A 6000-nucleotide genomic window follows, 5' to 3' on the forward strand; every position below is an offset into this window, starting at 1 on the left:
AGCCTTCCTCAGATCCAATAGTAGCGCGCTATTATCAAGCCCGTGATCGCGTACAGTCGTGCACAGCAGCCCTTCTGGTCGCCCCTTTTGTCGACGTTAACTCAAAGCGAATGGACCTTATATGTCGTTCGACGCAGGGATGAATTTTAACCACTCGGGGTGACTTATCCCAAACGTTATCTATTTCGACGGCACGTAACGCTGCCAACGCGACGATGACGACGACGGCGGCGGTGGTACGCTCTCGCGGTCTGTCGTTGGGGGGTTCTTTCGCGGAATAGGGTAGAGTCCCCGTCTAATAGTAAGCGTTTTAACAATGCTTGGACGTTTTCTTTGAAATGAAAAATGGGGTGAAAAAAAAACCAGGGTAAAAGTAGAGAAGAGAAGAGGAATAAAGAAGAAAGAAAGAAAGAATCGTCGAAAATAACAGGTATTCCAGTACGAGAGCGTTGTGTTCGTTAAGAGACCGGCTCTTCTGCGAGTATAGAAAACGTAGGCAGAACGTATGCAATATGGCATTCAATTTGCGGAAGATTCGCTGTCTGGCAACGCAAACAACCGCTATTGGGTTTCATTTAATGAACCGAGCCGGAACCTTCCGTAGCATTTTTGCGCTGTGGGCTCGGCTTAAATTGGATCTTCCTCCTTCCCTTTCGCCTCCTCTCGCCTGTCTCTCCACCCTCTCTCCCTTTACTCTTCTTCTCGATCTCTTCTATTTGCTTCCTGGGACTTATGCTTCGATGATTCCGTCGAAAGAGAAAACGTCGGGTGCTACGTCGATCGGTTACTCGATTCTTCGATATCCCCTTTTCGATAAATAGATAACGGATCTCACGGTGGTTCACGGCAATATTTTAACGCGAACGCACGCGGCCAAGGAAAATGGCTCGTTAAAAATATGAAGGCTTAAAGAAGAATCCTCTTAAAAAGTGCTCGAGGGCAGGGTCGAGAAGGGGAGGGCAGGGGGGGGGCTGGTGAAGCAAGTGGGCGGGTAGGGGATAGGTGGGGAGGGGGGGGGAGGAAGGGAAGTAAAACGGGACACCGGTATCGGCGCCGTATCGTTCTATGGCGCAAGTGTCCGGTAAGCTAAGCGGATCCACGATAATCCGGATTACGTATTTGCCCGGTTCTCTGCCTCCTGCCATCTCGATCTCGTGCCAGTCGGAGCCAAAGACGTATTTGCCTCCTGGCAACGTACCGTCTGCTGTCCGTAATCTGTTTAACACTTTACAAGTAACAGACGGTCGCTTCGAAGAAGCAGAAGCAGAAGAAGAAGACGACGACGACGATGACGAAGAAGAAGAAGAAGAAGAAAAAGTATTCGGGAGATCTCTCTTTGCTTTGGATCTCGGTGTTCAACCGATTAGATCGTAGCCGCGAAATTATTTTCTTCGTTGAGAGATATTCATCTATCTCTTTTCCTTACTTTTTCTTCTCTTCCATCTATCGAGAAGCGCGCTTCGACATCGATCGGTAGCGATCTTTAAACAGCGCCATTAACGATTGCGTGCACAGGCTGAGGGGGTCGCGATCAAATGAATATAATGAAAGAGTGGCGGCATTAGGCGAACGTGCCGTGCATACTGATTTGCGGCTGATTGATTGGACCCCTTTCCACTCGACAACGGTGCACCATCCCCGCTGCCTATACCGATCTCTCTCTCTCTCTCTCTCTGCTCTCCTGCTCTAGCCACCCTCTCTCTCCCTCTCTCTCTCTCTCTCTCTCTCTCTCTCTCTCTCTCTCTCAATTCCGCCCCACGAGTGAGCCAACATCGTTGATATTATCAAGCACCCTGCTGGCATCACGGTACTCGCGAATTTCGGCGTGTTCCATCGTCGCTCACAAGAGATTGATAATTGCACTATGCTCCAGTCCTCGCTCATGTCAGAGAGAGAGAGAGAGAGAGAGAAAGAGACAGAGAGAGAGAGAGAGAGGGAGGGAGGGAGTGAGGGAAGCTCGTCGTTCGATCGATCTAAATTTGCACCTAGTTTACGTTTGCATTATTGCGTTTGGATAGCTTGAGATCCGGTTTAATAAGCATAGTAATACGCTTGGAGACGATCGACTCGTTTCCCCTATATCGACTTTCTCTTCCCTCTATATCGGTGGAAACGTAACATTTTTTTCATAGAATTTTGTAGAGAAAGATGGTGAAACGCTCGAGGGTAGGATCAGAGGAGCAACGACGTCGGCGTTAGTATAGTCCGGTTACTTTCATTGTCTCGAGGACGGGTCGTGCGAACTGTTGGCCTGTAACGTAATTGTTTTTGACGCGGTAATTTTACAGTGTCGTGCGTGCACGTACACGTCCGTCCTGTGACCGCGTAGCACATCGTGGCCGAAGTGTCGTGATAACTGCCATGCTTTTCTTTCTCTTTCTTTCTCTTTTGCTTTTCTGAACGAGCAGTCAGGAGGCAACGCATTTCTTCTACTTAATCTTTTTTCGCCGTCGTTTCCACGAGAGGAAAGAGAACGACAGCCTCACCATGCTCGGGAGCCATCTGCCAAGTCGCACGTCCTTTCCATCGCGTCGACCAGGAACACCCCGAGGTCTATCTCTCCTTTCCTCTCATCTTCCATGTCTTTCGCGTGTCTTCCGCTTTCTCGTGATAATTCTCGAGTCTCGCCAAAGGGGAAAATTTTACTTTGTCGTTATTTCCTCGTAAACTTGTCTTGTCTATCGCAAAATCGTAACATTAATTAAGGATAAATCGAAACAAGTGCCGCGGAATGGCACATTCTCCTCCCCTTGGACTTCGGGGTGGTCAGAGTTAGTCTGTGTATCTGCGAAAACGAAAGAGAAAGATGGAAGAGAGTGAGTGAGAGAGAGAGGAGAGCGGATAAGAAAAAGAAGATGTAGCAGCGGTTAGAGAAGGAAGAGGGAGAAGCTGCACCGCCCGAAGGAAGGAAAGCAGTTCGAGTTCCATCTCTCTATCTCTCCTTCTTGCTCGTATACGCAGGTTGCCGTCTAAGGTATGTACGTGTGGGCGCACACGGGCTCACGGCCATCATCCTCGCGATCCCGGGACGTCTTTTGCAGGGAGAGAACGCGTAGGGAGAACGAAGAGGAAACGAAGGGAGCGATGGAGCTGGATCTGCCACTACACTTGGCGGGCAACTCGCGACGGCAAACGCGACGGAGGACTGCCGTCGAGAGAGAGAAGAGAGAACGCGAACTAGTAGCCGGGAGCTACCAAGGAGCCTTCGGAGACTGCATACCGGACCAAAGTATCTCCTGCTTGGCTTCTTCTTCTTCTTCTTCTTCTTCTTCTTCTTCTTCTTCTTCTTCTCTCTTTCTTTCGATCCTTCGCTCTTTGGATAAACCATTGGGCTTGTCATTTTCGATGATCATTTCTTTTTTCTTTAATTTTCTTTTTGTCTCTTTTTCTTTTACCACCATCATCAGGAATAGCAGCAGGAGAAGCAGCAGCACCTACTACGAGAAAACAAATTAGAAGCAGGTCTGAACGAGAGAAATCGGAGCTACTATGGAGTGTCTTTGGATGTATGCATTGTTTCGTATTGGAGTCTGTAAGACGGTCCTCCCGGTAGAGCGGTATCTGCGGTTACACTGTGGCGTACGTGCACGTTCGTATTCTCTCTCTCTCTCTCTCTCTCTCTCTCTCTCTCTCTCTCTCTCTTATAGTCTTTAGTCTGGTTTTGACTTCGGGATATGAGTTTGTAGGTGTGTATCGACGTGGCCACTGTGTGTTGGCTGAACGTCGCGGTAGCTGCGCGGTAACCAGGGAGATGGGATTGCACGATAGGCGGCGTGTCGAAAATAGAAATATAATCTGATAGGCTCATTGTGCCTCGAGCCACTCGCTTCTATCTGCCACTACCACCGACGAATCTCACCAGTTACCTTCCTTTTCGCTCTCTCTCTCTCTCTCTCTCTCTCTTCTTTTCCCTCCTCTTCCTTCTCCACCTTCCTCTCTACCTCCTCCTTTTGTCCTCCGCATGGTTCGTTCTCTTTGCTCGAGTTCCCTCCACGCACGACGGCTTATCTCCTTTCGGTTTTATCCGCCCTCTCAATTTTTCTATCGACCTTTAACGACGAGTTTTTATATTCGACTTATGTTCTCATTCTCGGGGATATTCGTATTTCGATCAAAGGAAAAGTCCATTTCTTTTAGGGTTGGAAAAAGCATCGAAACTGGCGCGAAGAGGTCGAAGCCGTAAACCATGGCGTAGCGGGAGCGTGACCAATGGCAACGCGATCGTAAAGAAATTAGAGGGGCAGTAATGGTTTCCGGGTACGGTGCCTTCCGGTCAGCATACATCTTCCACGGGTTATTCGCGGATATGCGCTTAGTATATGTATATCGAGTAAGGTAGTGACCCCTTGCTTTTGCTACCACCAATGCCGGAAGAAAGACATTTGTCTGCGTCCGTCCACGCTTGGGATTCTCTCTAACTTTCGATCGATGTTAAGTCAGAGATTTTGCGACGAATTATCATCCCTCTGATTGACGAATTAGAAATGCAAATATCTCTCCTATATATTTTTATCTTTTCTTCTTAAGGTGAAATTATTCGTGCTGTACAAACGGATACGAAAGTGATCACGAGAGAGAGAGAGAGAGAGAGAGAGAGAGAGAGAGGGATAGAAAGAGGAAGAGGGAGATATACTCGTTCTCTCGCTCTAGCGCGTTCATCGGTTCATCGTCGTCTCTGTTCGTTCGTTCGTTCGTTCGTTCGTTCGTTCGTTCGTTCGTTCGTTCGTTCGTTCGTTCGTTCATTCGTTCGTTCGTTCGTTCGGTGGTTCGTTGTGGATGCGCGATTGCTGGCGGAACACGATAGAACGCGAAATGGAACGGCAGCTTCCCAGTCAGCCTGTGTGCGTACTGATTGATCAACATTGTTGCCGAATTAGACTCCTGCGAGATGGGCATATTGATTGGCAATCAGTGTCGGCCGGCCACAACGAAGCCTGTCCGTTCGGGAAACGGCTTGCTAACGCAAATACCGTCGCACCTGGATCGCGCCACGTTGTTTTCTGAGGGGAGAGAGGGGAGGATATTTTTTACCGCGTCTCTCTCTCCCCTCCTTGGAAAGCAAAGATCGAAAAGTGTACTTCCTAACCGTATCTTCGGTTAGACCGCTCGGTAAACGTTCCTCGCAAAATTTGCGGAGCACCGAAGAGTGACGGAAAAAAGGAAGTTCTCACTTTGAGAAGAAAGCTGCCAGTCCGGAAAATCGACGTGCCGTTCTATCAGTGAGCGTAGCGAGCGGAAAATGGTTTGGTTCTTTTACTCCGAGACTCGAAAGGAGGATGATCTCTTTAGAATTTTAAGACTTGTATCTACTTACTGAAGAGGGTTCAAATCGAACGCGAAGAAGAGGAAGTGAAAGACGAAACTGTAAACGTTCAAATGCCTCGTGGCCCGCGAGCGTAACGCGGAATGCGCCGTTTTCAAAGGTGAGCGCTTTCATCGGGTCGGAACTTTACGACTTTGTAGGAGAGCATTCTCCTAGAGCGGTGAGAATATTCGAATACGGAAGTATTAATCCCGAGCGATCCCTTGGGCTACATCCCCGGAGTAACAAAGTACCCCATTAGCTTCGCTACTACTTCGGTCGGAGCTCGTTTTCATCCCTGCCTAGCAAGGACTCTTCGAGAAACCATCGCCGAGCCCGAGTTCTTCTTAAATTACGCAGAACGCGACTAAGACTATTTCAAAGAGCATCTCTCTCTCCTTATTCTTCTTCTTCTTCTTCTTCTTCCTCTTCTTCCTTTCGAGAAATAGAAACTAATAAAGAATGCCTTCGATAATCACAACAGCTACTGCGTTAAAAAAAAAAGTATCGCGTTGGCGGATAAACGTTTCGAAAAATATCTTGAGGATTGCACCTTTGGATAGAAGAAATCTCTCGGCAAGATTTTTTTCTTTTTCTCTCCTTTTTTTACTGTCGTTGAGCCGACGACAAAAAGTCGGAGGTTAGTTCGTAACGGTTAATGATCGTGTTTGAGAAGGAAGTAGGTAGAGGAGTGGATT

Source organism: Vespa mandarinia, chromosome 25 (genome assembly GCF_050613455.1).
Source record: "Vespa mandarinia isolate Hongniang chromosome 25, ASM5061345v1, whole genome shotgun sequence".
NCBI classification, from domain to species: Eukaryota; Metazoa; Arthropoda; class Insecta; order Hymenoptera; family Vespidae; genus Vespa; species Vespa mandarinia.